Raw genomic sequence first — 19,048 nt, 5'->3', positions numbered from 1 at the left:
GGTGTCTGGCATTAGGAGAGATGAAAATGGTTTCTCTTCTCTCTGCTATCAAGATGAGGAAGATATAATAGGAATACATATTGATTCCAAGAAGAGCACCATGCCAGCTCTGTATTGCAGATGGAATTGTGCAGAGCATCCCGAATGATTAAGAATGAAAAATAGTCAAAACAAGGTCTCATGGTGCACGGCAAAATAACTCTTATCTTTCCTCTTGAATGTCCATTACATTTCACAGATGTTGAGACCAGACAGTGACTGTTTCCATTGCTAATGACCACTAAAGCAAAATATTTGGTAAATTGAGACCTAGCATGAATATTTTTGGATTGGTTAAACATAAAATCAATGATATTAATATGGAGAATAACTTTGCACATGATGTTTCCTCCATCAGATGATGGAGGTGAGAATCTGGAGACACTGTCTGACATTATACAAAAATACTTGAGTCAACTTATGATCAGATCCAAAAATTCACTATTTTTAAAAAGTTCTAGAGTTGTAAAAGTTTGCTGAAAATTAAACACATTGATGTTTATAACACTATCTTCTAATAGATTTCTAATAAAAGGCATTGTAGTAACTATTCAAATTCATCTTGATGTCAGAATGGCCAAAACTAAATGTTAATACTAAGCAGAAGATTACATTCTATCTTACAGGTAGAACATAAGTTGACCTAAAGAGAATAATGTGAAATAAAAAACAAGAAATGATGTTAAATTATATTTTCTAGGATATTAACTTTATTGTATTTAACGAAGATAAAACATGTACTTATTTTTACCAAGGACTCTATAAGGCATTTAAATATACTTTTATTTTCCTAACCTAGTTTTGAAACCCTGAGTAGAGGCCAGTCAATTCCCCTTCATGAGCAGCTGATTAAGTCCACTCCACAACAACTTCTTTTATCAGGCTCTCACACTGAAGGCACCATACACCTGTTCTAATTGCCCGAGGCCAGGTGCCAGAAAACTAGAGAGAGCCTTCATTCCCCAGAGCCTGAAAAATTATTCAAATTAGCCAGTCAATGGGGAGCCCTGGAAACCTTGCTAACATCATCCTTCTTGTTATATATAAGCTTTCCCCTAGAGCTCTAGATTGCTATTACTCAGTTCTCAGGGACAAGTGCCTATTCGGCAGCCTTTGTTTGTTTGTTTTTTGTTTGTTTGTTTGGAGATGTATAAAAGAAAGATTTCTTCTTTTTACATATCTGAGTGTCATTGTGTTGTTTCTACTATCAAAACCATCTTTAAACATTATAATACAGATATTGTGGATATAAAGAATGGACATTTCCTTTAAGCAAATTTTAACACTATTATCATTCCCTTTTATAAACCAATCAAGAGCCTATGGTAATTGTTCAGAGGAGGGGGAGAGAAAGAGGAAAGGAGGGGTGGTGAGAGAGAGAGAGAGAGCAGAGGGTTCTAAACATGAATAAAGACACTTGGAAATGGGCTGGGAAGACTTTGGAGAAGACTTCATGATGGAGTAGACATTTCTATATAACCACTAAAACTCATTTTATTTTCCTCCTAGACACGCAGGCAGTCTAAATTTTCCAACCACATGCAGTTAGGTATAGCCATGCACAAAATTCTAGTTAATAAAATTATAGCAGAAAAGATGTATGCTTTTCTAGGCTTGGTCCATAAAAGCCATAAAAGCCACAAAAACTTCTAGGCTTTCTACTCTTGTTGCCTTCCTGGATGGAGATGACCACCACAGGGACCTTGGAAACCAAAGGGTAAAGCTGGAGATAAAGATTTAGAATATTACCTGTTTTTTGACTATGGTGAGAGTGAGAAATAATTACATAGAATTGAGCCATGAAGTTTGAGGGGTTTATCAATTATGTCAACTAATTTATAAGCTGACATCCTTACTAAGATAAATGATTTCCAGTAGTTTGGCTTTGTGATTGGGGACTGTGGTTGGGCTACATATCAAAATGGGAAATACTGAAAGAAACAGAGTTTAATACATATAGAAGAAGGTAATGACTTTAGTTTTGGACATTTGGAGATTAAAAAGATTTGAGATATTTAAGTAGAGGTCTTATAAGGCAATTGGATATATGCTGATATTGAAAAAATAAGACATTCCTGCAGAAGAAATTTTGACTTGAGTATCAGTAACACTAAGTCTACGGCTCAAACAAGGACAGGTAGAATGTTAGATGACCTAAAGAGAATAATGTGAGATAAAAACCAAGAAAAGGATCTGAGGCAGCCCCAAGAACAGTGATGATAAACTATGCAGTTAATTTACTTTAGAAATAGTCCCCACATTGATTATATTTAATTTTTTAAGTTTTTATTTTAATTCTAATTAGTTAACATACAGTGTTATATTAGTTTCTGGTGTACAATACAGTGATTCAAAGATTCCATACATCACCAGTTGCTCATCACCACAAGTACACTGCTTAATCTCCATCACCTATTTTACCCATTCCCTCACCTCCCTAACCGCTGGTAACCATCAGTTTGTTCTCTATAATTAAGTCTGTTTCTTGGTTTCTCTCTCTCTTTTTCCCCCTCTGCTTATTTGTTTTATTTCTTAAATTCCACATATGAGTGAGATTACATGGTATTTGTCTTTCTATGACTGACATATTTCATTTAACATTATACTCTCTAGCTCCATCCATGTTATTGCAAATGGCAAGATTTCATTCTTTTTTGTGGCGGAATAATATTCCGGTGTGTGTGTGTGTGTGTGTGTGTGTGTGTGTATCACCTCTTCTTTTTTTTTTTTTTAACTTGGATTCAATTTAGTTATAGTATTAATATAGTATTATTAGTTTCAGGGGTAGAATTTAGTGATTCATCAGTTGCGTATAACACCAAGTGCTTATAACACCAAGTGCTTATTACATTATGTGCCCTCCTTAATGCCCATCACTCAATTACCACATCCCCCCACCCACCTCCCCTCCAGCAACCCTCAGTTTGTTTCCTATAGTTAAGAGTCTCTTATGGTTTGCCTCCCTCTCTGTTTTTATCTTATTTTATTTCTCCTTCTCTTCCCCTATGTTCATCTGTTTTGTTTCTTAAATTCCACATATAAGTGAAATCATATGGTATTTGTCTTTCTCTAACTTATTCTGCTTAGCATAATACCCTCTAGTTCCATCCACATCATTGCAAATGGCAAGATTTCATTCTTTTTGATGGATAAGTAATATTCCATTTTTTACATATACCACTTCTTCTTTTTCCATCCATTTTTTTGAGGTTATTTATTTATTCATCAGAGAGAGAGAGAGCACAAGTAGAGGAAGAGGCAGGCAGAGGGAGAAGCAGCCTCCCCACTGAGCAAGGAGCCCAGTGTAGGACTCGACCCCAGGATCCCAGGATCATGACCTGAGCCAAAAGCAGATGCTCAACCAACTGACCCACCCAAGCGTCCTACCCATCCATTTATTGATGGATATCTGGGCTCTTTCTAATATTTTGGCTATTGTGGACATTGCTGCTATAAACATTGGGGTGCATGTGCCCCTTCAAATCACTATTTTTGTATCCTTCGGATAAATACCTACTAGTGCATTTGTTGGGGCTTAGGATAGTATTTTTGACATTTTGAGGGACCTCCATACTCTTTTCCATAGTACCATCTCTTTTTTATCCATTTATCAATTGATGGACACTTGGGCTGCTTCCATATCTTGGCTATTGTAAATAATGCTGCTATAAGCATAAGGGTGCATGTATCCTGTTGAATTAGTGTTTTTGTATTCTTTGGGTACATACCCAATAATGCAATTATTGAATCATAGGGTAGGAATTTCATGGAAAATGAATCAGGGGGTCTTAACTCTATTTTTAAAAAAATATTATTATTTTGTAAGTCTGACAATATGTCATCAGTTACAATGATCCTTAAAATGAAAAGCAACTTCAGGAAAATCATAGTAATAAATGTTACTGTTAAGTGTTAATGACTCAACCAATGGACTTACATTTGACTAACAATCCAATTTTTAAAACATTTATACAAAGAATTTAATACCACAATCAACAAATGCAAAATCTTTGCAATTTACTACATATTTATTTTATCATTCATTCATCTAAGCTATTAACAATAAAGATATAATCTTAGTTTTATTACTAAAGAACTTACTGCCTCCATAGTACCTGACACGTAGTGAGAGTTCACCAAATATCAGTTAAATAAATCAATATATGACAAAGTATAAAATAACTATTGTGTATTTGTATCCAAAGTTCAGTTCTTATTTACTTTTACCTTGAATTTCTTCCTCTTTCTATTGATCTCCAGAATTCTCTGTAATTCTTAGCAGACATTACTGCTCCTATAAGCTCTGAAAATGAAAAATATCTAAGGAACATCTCTTAGCTTACTTTGATTTCACAATCTCTTTTATTAGCCAAAAACAATTGAATCCAGAGCATTTCTTCTGGTAGGAATAAAACAAAAAATTATACAACATCATACAGTTTTAAGAATAAAATTGGCAGCACAAAAATTGAAATTCTTTTTCAAAAGTAAAAAGTAGAGAAATATTAAAAGACAAATATGATTTCTTTTTTCAAAAAGTTGTACTTTTAAAAGGAGAGGGGGAAAAAGAAGTTTTAAATATCATGGCTTTTTTTGTATCACTTCTTCACTGGTAAAAATATTTGCCTAATATATAATTAGTAAGTGCTAAAGATGGTGAGCTACAAAAATTTGGGAAATTTTATTCTCAAATACCATGGGAAGACATGGGGGATTTGGTAAGGATTGCTAATTCTTTAGTTTTCATTCTGGTGGCTAACCAAGGCATAGTGAAGGCAAAACAAAAAGGCTAACAATAATACATATCCCTTGACAATAACACACATCCCTGTTTCAAACACTGTATAATCAATATTTGAAATGGCAGAATACACACCATTCGGCATCACCATTAGGCATTTCCCAAATATAGTATTTTTGCTAGTGCTTGATTCATTTATAACATTTAAGAATGATGTCTGATCCCAGTAGCATTTAAATAGCAACATATTAGTTTGTATCTCCAATGTAAGACAGAGTAAGAATATATTCCTCAAAATCAGAACATTTTTATTCCCCCATTCTATCCAATGTATGTGCATGCTCTGCTATGGCAATGCTAGTCCTTCTAGTTATGTAATGTTCCCATAGCTTGAAATTTTTAGTTGTTTTACCTTGATTTTCTAAAAAGTGTTCCAGTAAGGTTTATGACTTAGAATGTATTTACAAGATATACACAAATCCACAGAATCTTCAAAAGTTCATTTTTGTAGACCATATCAGCCAACATGCTAATTAGACACTTTTTACTTTTTTTCATGACCATCACCAACTACCATACAAGTTACCCTATGATCATGGTGAAGCCTTATTTTGGATAGACACCTTAGAAAATAAAACAAAACAACTTCATAGAAAATGAATAGTCATGAACTAAACTTTGTTGTCCTGATCATCAAACAAAAATTGATTCAAAACATTACAGACATTGACAGTTAAAAAAAAAAGTCATACTACTTGAGATATATAAAAGACCTCAATAAAGAGAAACATGTGAGTGAAAACATTTCTTGTTCAAAGAATTTCATTTCCTAGACATAAAAGTCCCTCTAATTTTCTCCAAATGAATGCCAGTTCTAGTATGAGTACCTTCATTACTGTTAGATTCTGAAATATAATAAAATGACCCTAATATGGGATTCCTCAAAACATTTGCTAGACTCTCCAGGAAGCTGTATCAACCCCAAATTGGAAGTACTCCAAGATTTTTGCTTAGTAACTCTTGGGGGAGATTTATTTAAAAGAATTTCATCAGAATAAGTAAATCCATCTCATTTTTAATGATTATTTGAAACAGCATTCTTTCACGTCAGTGCCTTCCCCTCTTGAACCCATGTTAGTCATTCTCTGAAGATGAATTGGGTTCTAGCAACTTCTCTGAACACCTGGGAAGAGTAAGCCTTGGCTCCTTGCCATTGTTACAGATGCATTTATCTTCTGTCCACCTAATTAATGAGTCCTTATGCAGAGATCCCAATGTGATATAAGGTGTTAAATGACTGTGGACCACCCTATGTGAAATAATGTCTACAATAATCACCATGAGGCACAGCAGGCAAGTAAAACAGGAAAAAAAAATGTTTCACCAAAGAAGCTGTCATCTTAAATTAATATAATGTAAAATGGCAGAGCACAGATGTTTTGGTATCTTTTTTATAATTAAACCCATGAACATAACACTGGGTCCTGGTGTTCATGTTGTGGCAGTGACTTCAACCCAATGGGGAGAGAGTGCTTGGATAGCATGTTCAGAATCAAAAGTACTTATCGCTCTCCTTTTTGTAACTAGGAAGAACTGTTCAAGACTTGATTATGGATTCCTTTACTCCTGCTGCCAGAGACAGGTAGCTTCAGTTATACCACAGAACAGGCTTGGGCTTTTCCCCCCTTTTTTACCCTACTCCCACTTGCATCACTTTGTTCCAAAACCATAGATAAGACAATGAGAAGAGAACTTGCTTCCACTAGAAAGTAAGAGAAAAAAAAATGTTTAGAATGGAATTATTTGTCAGTAGGTTAGTTATGTCTAGATTGCACTTAGAACTAAATATTAAAAACTGCCCAACAGCATCACATGTAAATTTCTATCTATTGGAACTTCTGTAAGGTTCACCCATTTAAGCTTGACTTGAGACCATCCTAAATATCTCCCAGTCTTATCTCCAGAATGGTAAACTACTACCTGTTATCCTGTATAAATAATCATATGTTCAATCTTAGAGTTCTTGGTTTCTCCTTCCTTGTCACTGAATGTTACTATAACTCCAATTCCCCAGCAATGCTTTGACTTTAACCACTTTGTTTTGAACTTGCTGACCTTCACACCTTTCCAGGATACAATCAACAAAAGATGAGAGATAGCCCCCTGCAGCCATGAATAGGCATCACTCAGATCTCCTATTGTGGGCATAATCTGTTGTAGGACCACACCTACTAAGGTCTGAATCAACCACCAAGTTCACAGAGAGACCACACTTCTATAGGCTAACCTGCAACACCTGAGCCTGGCAAGGATACTGAGGCAGGCTCATTTGTATGAGTTACAGAATACATTTCCATGGGGATGCCTGGGTGGGTCAGTAAGTTAAGTGTCTGCCTTCGGCTCAGGTCATGATCCCACAGTCCTGGGATCAAGTCCTACATCAGGCTCCTTGCTCAGTGGGGAGCCTGCTCCTCCCTTTGCCTGCTGCTCCCCCTGCTTGTGCTCTCTCTCTCTCTCTCTCTCTCTCTCTCTCTCGCTAACAAATAAATAAATAAAACCTTAAAAAAGAAAGAATACATTTCTATGAAGGTAAAGGGCTGCAGACAGTGTTTGAGCCTTGATCTCTACAGGAAATCAGTAAAAGTTCAAAATTAAATATTGTGTTTCTCCTTAGGTTCTGTTGGCAATTCAGGAATTAAATAGTTACTTTTTCTTTGAGTAGTGTGAAAAATTGATTTTTCAGTTTTTCAAGAGATGCTCACCTAATTCCTGTTTAGAGTTATTTATATTTGTATATTCAGCAGCAACTAATACCTTTCTAAGAAAAGATCAGTACCCAATAAATGTGTTTTTAACAAATGGGTGTTCATTGAATTAACTGATAACAAATTTTTAATCATCCACTTTCAGTGAAAAACATCATTGTGTACATCAGATCAAACTTTATGTAGAAAATCAGGTGATCAGTGTTTGATTTTTAAAATAAATGTATATTGAAAAAATAGATAAAAATAAATTTATAGAAGAAATAATAACATTAAATAGGCACATAAGATTCTCGGGGTTTTTTTTAAGATTTTTTATTTATTTATTTTGAGAGAGAGAGCGTGAGTGGGGAAGGGGCAGAAGGAAAGGGAGAGAGAATCTCAAGCAGACTCCACACTGAGCATGGAGCCTGACATGAGGCTGGATCTCATGACCATGAAATCATGACCTGAACCGAAATCAAGAGTTGGACCCTTAACCGACTAAGCCACCCAGGCACCCCAAAAAGATCCTCAGTTTTAAAAACAATATGAGAAATATACATACATTTATAAAAGATATGTCTGGGATATTTCTCACCTCTCTGATTAGCAAAAGTGAAAAATGATCAATGTACAGTGATTAGGAAGATATGTAGAAGTAGACCACATTATATATTCCTGAAGTCGTACAATCTTTTTAGGGGAGTAATTTGACAATACCAAAACTTCAAATATACTTTAAATATACAGCAACTCAGGGGCGCCTGGGTGGCTCAGTTGGTTGGGTGGCTGCCTTCGGCTCAGGTCATGATCCTGGAGTCCAGGGATCGAGTCCCACATCGGGTTCCCTGCTCAGCGGGGAGTCTGCTTCTCCCTCTGACCCTCTCCCCTCTCATGCTCTCTCTCTCATTCTCTCTCTCAAATAAATAAATAAAATCTTTAAAAAAAATAAATATACAGCAACTCAAAATAAAAATAAATGACTTAAGTTGTCACTGTTATTAATGAAGTACTTTCTATATTAGTCATAAAATAAAACACAATACAACCTGTTGAAAAATTAGGAAGATATTCATATACTGATAAAGAAAATATAATATGTTGTACATCAGTATATGAATATCTTCTTAATTAAAAAATGGTTATGTGTGTGTGCATGTGCATATACGTGTGTATGTTTAGCTTTGGTTTCTCAAAAGATTCGGGGAGCCATTACTTATAGCATGATCTCATTTAGTTTTAAAATGATAATATATATACTTGTGTGCTAACAAAAAAGTCAGGAAAGATATGAATCACATTATTAACAGTGATGTACTTTAGAGAAGATTATTGGGGATTTTTACCTTGTCTGTTATAAGATTCTGCATCATTAGAATGTTTTGGTAATAAGCATGAGTCACTTTTATAATAAGGTAAGTAAAACAATTATTTCTAAATTCATTAAAATTATGTATTATTCTTTTATAATCATAATATCGTTCTCTATGCATTTATACTTTCAAAATTATATTTTCATAATTATACTTTTATAATTATGATTGTACTTATTATATCATTATACTTATGTTTGTAGCATTCATTCCATTCTGCAAGCTAATTCTCTTATTTTATTTTAATAATTTTTGGCTCTGTCATTGAGCAGAAAATGCACATGAATAATTTCAGCTCATAAAAAGATGTTGACTCACAATCCAATCATGTCACGCTTGGCTAATATATATCCACATATTGATAATATAGGGTGTGTGCACATATGTATATGAATATGATTCAAATACTTTCAACTGTTTCATATATAACAGACAGGGGGCTTCCCAAGGACACAAAAATATTCTAAAAATTGCTGCTGCATGCTTTTATGTTCTTTTTAAGTACTGCCTTGTCATGGTGAAATAAAAATTTACTACCACTCTGTCTAGAGTTCATCCAGCCTATGAGCATAGAGTCAAGGGATCTATTGAAACAGTCATTCTCTAGGGTCAATTTCAATCTTTGCTTTCCTTTTAATGATTAAGACAATTTCATTGCCACCTATGCTTCTAATTAACACAGGGGTACCTCAGAAGACCTCAAAGACCAATCATCCAGTCCGAAGGCAGAGATAATTAATCTATTGTATTTTCTTGAATAGTTCTAAGGCAGAAACTGACAGACTGAGGGAGTTGCAGAGTTATTAGGTCCTTTCACAGAGAAAGTCCTATATTCTTTTGTATGTCTCCCTTTTCCCTCCACAAAAATGATGATTCATACATAATTGAAGGAATGTCATTTCAACACTATGGCTAGAATTTTGAAAATATCAAACAGCTTGTATATTTTCAGTAGACTACTAATTCTTTTTAAAAATTTCTGGGTGTGGGAGAGGAAAGAGAAATTTGGCTTTTCCATTCATGAGTGTTCTTGAAAAGAACAACTCTCTATTTACCATACCAGATGGAGGAGTAGCAGTACACTGAAATTACTGGCAAAGAGGGAAGAAAAATATTGTAAATCATTCCAAAGTGGAGGCACATGGGGGGAATCCCTGGCAATTAGCCAAGACCTTGTTATAGAAGAAAGTGGATACAGGACTATTTATAAGTTGTTTTTATTCAGTAGATAAAAAGAAAGGCAGATATACAAAGACAAAAAGAAATGTGTAAAAGTCAGATTAATATTATGAGGAGCTATACAAACTGAACTGTGTCCTTTTAATAGTTATAAAACCTAGACCAAATGTATATACAGTTGAAAATACCTGTGTTGAAACTTAATTCATATTGCCATACTCCTTACTAATGCAAAAATATAGTGAATTCCTCCTCACAAAGACTACAACAGTTTATTGACAGCATCACAAGGAAAGTGGCTTGCTATGTATTCTGGGATAAAGGTATATTTGCCTTAGTTTATCTTCAAATTGACCACTTTTTAAAATGATAATATATTTTTTATCACTGGCCAATAAGATATTTCTAAATAATTATCTATACTCTATCATGAGAGACAATAATAAACATAGCCACTAATATCAGCTAATGTAGCTAAAAGTAACCTGAGAAAATAATAAGCATTAGAACAGGAAAAAAAAAAAAACTGGTAATGTCAAAATTTTCATTTTGGAATGAGCTATCTGAAGCTCAAAAAGCTAAGGAATTTTGCCTGAGTTCACATAGCTAATAAATAATAGATCTGGAGATTAAATCTATACCTGTTTGATTCTAATGCTTATGTGTTTTATAACTATGGTACTTTGCCTTTCCCATGGAACTGTTAAAATTTATTTTTTTCTGGAATGTTGCAAAAGTGCTTTCTACACTGTAGGAGAGTGAAATGCCATTACCATTTATGTCCTGTCATATTTTGGACATTTTAAAATTAGTTTCTCTAATGGTACTTAAAATATGTACTTATTTATCTTCCACTTTGCACCAAAATGGGTTTAAATCAACTTAAAATATAAAAACAACTAAAATTAAAATGACACGTACTGTCTTAAGTGAACTTTACTCTTTTATTTCTTTGTAAAGTTTATCCTAGGTAATAAAGAACTTAGAATTTGTTTACAGAGTACTCTATTCAATGATTGCTGGGCTCACTATGTATTAAATGAAGAATTCACTAAATATAAACTAATCACCTGAAAACACTGATCATAATTAAATGTTGCTGAAATAAGGAGATAAGTTTCCCAGTCTACATAAGAGATGTTGAGTTTTCTACCTCTAATTTTCTCATATCCTTCATTTATTTTATGGATTCTTACTCTTACTCCCTCATAGCAATTTCTTTATCTTTTACACTTTATATTTATCTAATTTTTCTAATTTCTCTAATCATTACAAGCAAATTTTTCTCTTCATCATGAACATAGCTATAACAGCTGCTTTAAAATCTCTATGAATTCAAAAATCTTGTATTTTGACATTAATTTCCACTGAAGTTCAAATTTTGTTTTGTCCCCTAGACATTGTGAATATTATGTTGTGAAAATTCTACATTCTATTATATTCCCTGAAGAGTGTTGCTTTTTATAGTTCTTTTGGCAGTCAATTAACTTGGTTGGAATCAAATTGCAAACTCTCTCTTGGATGGCAGCTGAAATCTCAGTTCAGTGTTTTCACTCTTGCCCCAGGTTGCTTGAAATCTCCCCCCACAAATGCGTGGCTCAAGAGCCAGCCAGAAATGTGAGTGTACTTTCTACATAGAATTTAAGGCCCCCTATATGTTACTACATTTTTTCTGGGATTTTTTTCCCCTCATTTTCCAGCAGTTGTGATTGCCTGACACCAGAGAGACTGTGGGCTTTTTATCAGAGAGTTAGCTACCCCATTTGGCATAGACTGGAAACCCTAAGACTAAAAACTGCAAAATTAAGAAATTCTCCCTATGCCTTTCCTTTATCCAAGTGGATTTCCCTCCTGAATCTCCTTGCTTTTTGTTACCATCCAGTGCCTTTGATATTTTTATTTGGATTTGGTTTTTTGCTTATCTAGGGACAAATTTCTATATTTTAACCTTACTTTATTTGTATCAGTCTATGGTATATTAACATAAATCTTGGATTACAAGTAACAGAAATACAACTCAGTCTATCTTAAACAAAACAGAAGTAAATGGCTTCCAGTACTGAATACTTAGGATTAAATTCCAGAAAAGCTGGATTGAGATTCTCAAACAGCAGCACCAGAAGTTTGTGGGTTTTTTACATATGTCATATCTTGGCTCTGATTCTCCTTCATAGGCTTTCTTCCGAAGAGCCCCCTCCCCATATAGTTTTCAAAGCTCCTGACTGATACAATACTAAATTAAGGACCTCAGCAGAAGAACAAGGCCTGATACCCACTGCTTCCACGTGAGTCTTGGAACCGACTTCTGTGTTTTTGGTTGATTGACCTATTCCTAAACTAATCCCAGGCACTGTGATTGACCAAAGATTGGTCATGTGTTGACCCCTGGAACTGGCTTTGAGTTCAATCCCATCTAAAGCACAGACCCTGAGAATACAGGACAGTGGTTCGCTAAAGGAAAATCAGATGATAATACTAAACAGAAGAGAGAATGGTAGATGGGTAAAACAACAGAATCTCTCTCCTGGCACAGACAGGAAAAGAAAAACACATCAAGTTGAGAAAAGGGAAATAACCAGTAACAGAGGGTGACAAAAGTAGGATCTTGTTCATTGTCAGCTTTCTCCTTAGTCCTCTTAGGAGCCAAGTCTGAAGGCTCCTCTTCAGCACATTTCCATCCTTTGACTCTTTTCATTAGAGTTCTGATCTCCCTCTCTTTGCCAGAGGAAACAAGGATTTAGCTTAGTTTCATTTTACCAATATAATCAAACAATTTTTCCCTAAGCTGCAGCACAACAGCTAGGGACATACCTCCAACAAAAACTTTTCCTTTTCTAAGGATTCTGAATAGGCAAAATACCTTTGTTGTCAGCAGTGACCATGATACACTAAGAAAACACAACAAAGTCTCCATGTAAAAAAAAAAATCAGGAATACAAACATTTTATAAATAGGGATAGTTTAAAAACAGGACTAGTTCAGGGTACCTGGGTGGCTCATTTGGTTGAGTATCCAACTCGTGGTTTTGGCTTAGGTCATGGTCTCAGGGTCATCATGGAGCTCCTAGACAGGCTCCGCGCTCAGCGGGGATTCTGCTTGAGAGTCTCTCCCTCTGCCCCTGCCCAAATTAATCTCTCTCTAAAATAAATAAATAAATCTTTAAAAAAAGGACCAGTTCTTTTGGGTTACAAGATGATTTTTGCTCTTCATGTGATTCATACAGATATGTAAAGAGAACGAATTATTTTACTAGCATGGGGTAAAAATAAACTTTTATTTTAATGTGCACATTATAATTGCTCTCAATCCCCAACTAGTCACCAGGGAGTTTATTGTTTCACTCAGGTTGATCTCTCCTGGGTATTGTGCATTTAGAAGGTATTTTTGCAATATTTGTGAACTCCATCCAGTGAATTCAATTCTTATACTATTATTGCTTCTTTTCTCTCTATTAATCATCTCTATGAGGAGGGATCCTTTAATTATTTTTACTGTTTTTTTAATTTAATTTTATTATGTTATGTTAATCACCATACATTACATCATTAGTTTTTGATGTAGTGTTCCATGATTCATTGTTTGTGTATAACACCCAGTGCTCCATGCAGTACGTGCCCTCTTTAATACCCATCAACAGGCTAGCCCATCCCCCCACCCCCTCCCCTCTAGAACCCTCAGTTTGTTTCCCAGAGTCCATATTCTCTCATGGTTCGTCTCCCCCTCTGATTCCACCCCCTTCATTTTCCCCTTCCTACTATCTTCTTTTTTTTTTAACATATAATGTATTATTTGTTTCAGAGGTACAGGTCTGTGATTCCTCAGTCTTACACAATTCACAGTGCTCACCATAGCACATACCCTCCCCAATGTCTACCACCCAGCCACCCATCCCTCCCACCCCCCATCACTCCAACAACCCTCAGTTTGTTTCCTGAAATTAAGAATTCCTCATATCAGTGAAGTCATATGATACATGTCTTTCTCTGATTGACTTATTTCACTCAGCATGATACCCTCCAGTTCTATCCACGTCATTGCAAATGGCAAGATTTTGGGTTTTTTGATGGCTGCATAATATTCCAGTGTGTGTGTGTGTGTGTGTGTGTGTGTGTGTGTGTGTGTGTGTTTGTGTGTGTGTGTATACATATCACATCTCTTTATCCATTCATCTATTGATGGACATCTTGGCTCTTTCCATAGTTTGACTATTGTCGACATTGCTGCTATAAACATTGGGGTGCACATACCCCTTTGGATCACTACTTTTGTGTCTTTGGGGTAAATACACAGTAGTGCAATTGCTGGGTCATAGGGTAGCTCTATTTTCAAATTTTTGAAGAACCTCCATTTTTACTGTTTTTTGAAAGTTTTTTTTTCTTTCATTTGGAAGAGTGCTCCTTCATATCCCTACATTGATCTCCAGAAGCCTGTTCAAACCTTCAGACTTCTAATCTCCTTTTTACTTTTGTCATAGTCTGTTGTATAGAGAGGCCCATTGTAGAAAGCAGAGAGGCTGGTTCTTGTTTTTCTACTGTAAGAGGCTGTCTATTAAATAGAACATTCCTTCTAGATGTTATATTAGAAAAACTAGGTATATTTTTTCCACAGCCAGATGCTTCCTCTATAAATAGAGGCAGAACCCCAAAGCAAGAATTGGGAACTGGAATCTGTTTTCTCATTCATATGCCTTCGGATAGACATGTTTTTGCTCTTCCTATAAACAACATCATCACCCTGTAAGAGCCACTGGTGCCATACTCTACCATATCAATTTGCCTTTACCATTTACTCATAACATTGAGCAAAAAAAGGTTTACATTGTGATTGAGCCAGACATATAAGGCCAAAGTATAAACTCATTTTCAAAAGGTGGGCTACTTTAACCATTCAGAAAAAGAAATAAACTATAGCAGATGTTTGTTTTTCCACTTACCCATGTATCAGCATATGAAAATTAGCAGAACTCTGCCAAATGGCATAGATGGCATTTATGTATGTGTGTGTGTTTCCAGTCATTCATACACTCATATAGATTGATATATGTTTATATAATATATACCATATACTCTGTACTTAGTAACAGCATTTACAAAGTCTTGTATCAGCGATTTATTCATCTACTCTGGGAGTAGTGTTAATTGCTCTATTATACTAATGGTTTATATATAACCCAACCTTCAAATGAGCTTCATTTAAAGTTGGCAATGCTAATTTACACCTGCAAAAAGGTGAGTATTTTTATCCTAGCTTGGGAGTAGAGGAGGCTGTTTCTCATCACTTGGCATATGCCTAAAGAATAATATTTTTGTTTGCTTTGATTATTATGCAAAGCCACAAGGCAGACTTTGTATTAAAAGAAATTTGCTAAAGAACTTTAGGGAAAAATCATGGCTCTCGCAAAGTAACCACATGTTGGACAGGTGTTTATTTAAAACATTTGTTTGAATACATATGAGGCAGAGTGAATAGGATTACAGATTTTTCCTGCTTGCAAATTTATCATTCCATTATTTAGATAGTATTTTCTAACCTCAAAAATACAATAATTTTTGCCTTTATCAAGTATTTTATTTTGTTTTATCTATCATCTATCTATCTATCATCTATCATCTATCATCTATCATCTATCTATTTATTTTAAAATGAGGCAATTTATTAACCCAGCATTTGTTCTAATGCTTCTTGTTGGCATTCACCACCCGTCCAGCAATTCTGTCCAGATCTCTGTCCCTCAGATGTCAGTTTCCCACTCCCATCTCGGTCCTCTTCTGCCATTTTCAGCCCCTCTAGGGCTTGGAGGACCATGCGGGCCACACTTTTGGAGCCTCTGCTGAAATGGCTAGGCATGACCCTGTTTCTCTGACCTCCCCCATAAATCTTAGTTGTGGAGCTGACCCCAGTGCCACCTCAGAGGTACAGGTGCCGTGCTGTGGAAGCTGCTCCTTTGTAGAACTAGTTTTCATTGTAGGCCAGCTTGACAGTGTCTACCCATTCAGGGACTTCCAGCTCCCCCAACTTTTTGAGGAAGGCTGTCAGGGCTCTGACGAACTCCTGCTAGTTCATGTCTTTTACAGTAACTCCAGGCATCATGTGGCTTCGGCACTGCCAGCCAGGGGAAAGGCCAAGCTGTTTTATTAATGGAGACTATATTTTCTTGCTTTGTGTAACATGCATAGACAGCATTCAGCTATTTATAAGTAATCTCATTCTCACACTTAGTTTATTTGAACACCATTAGATTAAATGATTTAGAGATATATGGGGTAATCTCTTTCTAGCACACAAAGTGTGACAGCTGAAGCATTATCTAGTAGCAATCTGCACTGATCTAAGATGAAGCAGTATGAATGATGTGGAAGGCTTTGAACAACCCCATGACTTTCAATGTGATATTTTTATTTCCCACCTCAACACCAAGGTCATCTTAAAGTTCCCCATCAAAATGTAAGCTCCTTGAGGGCAGGGGCCTTGCCCATCTTATTCATGTCTATATGCAAAGTCCTTAGGATGCTACCTGGTTCAATACATACCTGTTTAATAAATGAGAAAGGGCGTGAAAAAGAAAATCTAAATATTTATCTAGAATTTCAAAGAGTATGTGTGTGCATGAATCTGTGCATGCACCTGTGTGTTTAAAAGAGAGAAAGAGAGACAAAGAGAAACAGTATTCACTGAAATTCCATTTTTTAACATTAAAAACTATTCTGTCCACAAAGGTTCAGTGAAATATTTTTTATATAAAAATTATTGGGTTGATAATTTGGAATGATAAATTATGATTGTGTTTCTTTGTTGAATAGTTGTATCTTCCCAGAGTTTTGATGCAAACTCAATAAACAGTGTTTATTGAACATCTCCTGTGTGCCCACAGGGAGTCTGAGAGGAACTAGGAATATAAGGTGGAAAAGCTTATATGTTTATCTCATTATTTTCATAGTATGATAAATAAACGTTGTCTATAACTGCTTCAGCAAGTAGTAATATTTTAAGGCATTTCCTAAGGAGTTAAAAAAAAAAAAAACGGCCACTAGAGTGAAAAGAACTGCTATTAGATTCAGTTAATTATTTTCCATTACAATAATTTAGTTTTCTTTTTCAGGTCTCTAAACAATTAACAAGATAATAAGTGACACAAGAAATGTTGACCTCTTGATCTCATCGTCCGTCACTCTTTGTCTTATTAATGCTTTCATCAATCATTCCTTATGACTGTTGAGATAAATCTAGATACAGAAAAAGTGCCTCCTTTGTCTGTATAAACCCAATCAATGCAATGAAAAAAATGGGTACACTTAGGAAAAGAAACCAAGATATACTTACCTTTTATTGTGACGATAACTGCAAGATAACAGAAGTTGCTAAAAACCAGTGCAGATTTGTTTTTTCAATCAAGTTGCCTAGATAAGTAATGATTCAAACTCAGAAAAGCTTCTGTGCTGTGCTGGTCTGAATGGAGAAAATAAAAGCACAGACCATAAATTAATGCCTGGAAACAGACCATGAACTTTTGCCAGCAACAGCTAATTTGCAACAATGGGGGCTTGGTGAAAATGACAGTTTCAGTCGGCATGGGGAGGCAAGCAGAGCCATTTGAGAGGATGGAGAGCATTGTGCCTGCCAATTGATGTTGGCAGGGGATTGTCAACCCACTGAGTACCAGGACTCATCAGCATATTTAATGTTATGAGCATAGACATTGTCTTTAAAAACATAAGCCATGAGAGGGCAATGCGGGCTGCAGACTGCACAGAATAGCATCTCAGGCAGGTGGATGGCACAGATACTTATTAAAGTTGTGGCATGTGGGAAATAGAGAGAGAAAGGAGCCAGATACAAGGAGAAAGAGGTGAAATGCCCAAAGTAAAAACTAAAAGTAACAAATGTTCAATGCAAAAAAAAGAGGAAAAGACAAATAATAGAAAATACGGAAAAGCGCAAAGGGAATAAAAGTTGTTCTAGCACCATCACCACAAATGGTACTGTTAAAACTTTGTTGTAAGATTCTTTTAGCATTTTTAGCTCAAGAATTTAAAATAACTTAAAAAAAGAGGTATTAAGAGATATGTTGGACTGATCTATTATAATGAAGATAGTATTAACTTCCCCGTATATCTTGAATTATGAGCTAATCTGTAAATTAGAATAATTGCAGCCTACTGGAACTACCAAAAATGTTATGGACACCTTCTACTAATTTATAATCTTATCTACATAACAGCAAACATATTTTGAGAATAGTTGCCCATGTGTATATATCAATAGAAATTAATGAGACTATAGGCTAGTTATAATTACATTACATTAAATTCCTCTGCTTCAAAATACTTGTGAACAGGTGGTCTATGTCACAAGAAAATCTTTCAGTTGTTCATAAATAATCTCACAAACTTTTACATATGTTGTACTTTTTGTTCAGTGTTGAAAATACAAGAAATAATATATAATCAGGTATACTGGGATAAAATCTTAAAGCAATAACTGATGAGTTTTCATACTTTGGGTTCCTGGAATTCCTTTACTTATGTTGGTCTTATCTCTCAGGCTAAGCATTGAAATCACAATTTTTCCTAGAAAAACTGTACTTGTGGAACCAATGACCCCCATCTGCCCCACAAACCTTCCGTTCTCAAACCCAGAATAGGTGAAGATACTCTCTCTAAGGAGAGATGACAAGAGGTTAGAGAAAAAGTAAAAGAAGTAGACTCTGGGAGCTTTGCTGAAGTAGAATGAGGTTCTGCAGTGTAGCAGGGTACCTGATTGGGATGCTGAAAGCAGATGGGAATGGGAGCTGATCTTTCCATATTCTTTGTATCCCAGAATGTAGTGGGGGAAAATTTTTTTTTTCATTAGATCCAACAAAGTTTCAGGCTTTAGTTAAGAGAAAGAAGCTATTGAGAGGCTCAAGGATATGACGAGGGTGAACTACAGCAGTGGCAAATATAAATACCAAATTGAACAAGTGTCCCTTA

At 35.3% G+C, this 19,048-nt stretch overlaps 1 pseudogene; it reads right to left on the bottom strand.

Moving 5' to 3' along the window:
• Positions 1 to 15,751: 15,751 nt before the first annotated feature.
• Positions 15,752 to 16,166, bottom strand: LOC114208158 (small ribosomal subunit protein eS19 pseudogene; annotated as a pseudogene).
• Positions 16,167 to 19,048: the final 2,882 nt, after the last annotated feature.

This window comes from Eumetopias jubatus, unplaced genomic scaffold, assembly GCF_037043125.1.
Source record: "Eumetopias jubatus isolate StellerSeaLion01/CBP00866 unplaced genomic scaffold, mEumJub1_p1.0 scaffold_2, whole genome shotgun sequence".
In the NCBI taxonomy this organism is placed as follows: domain Eukaryota; kingdom Metazoa; phylum Chordata; class Mammalia; order Carnivora; family Otariidae; genus Eumetopias; species Eumetopias jubatus.
The sequence above is the reverse complement of the archived record's forward strand: the minus strand, read 5'-3'. Positions and strand labels throughout refer to the sequence as shown.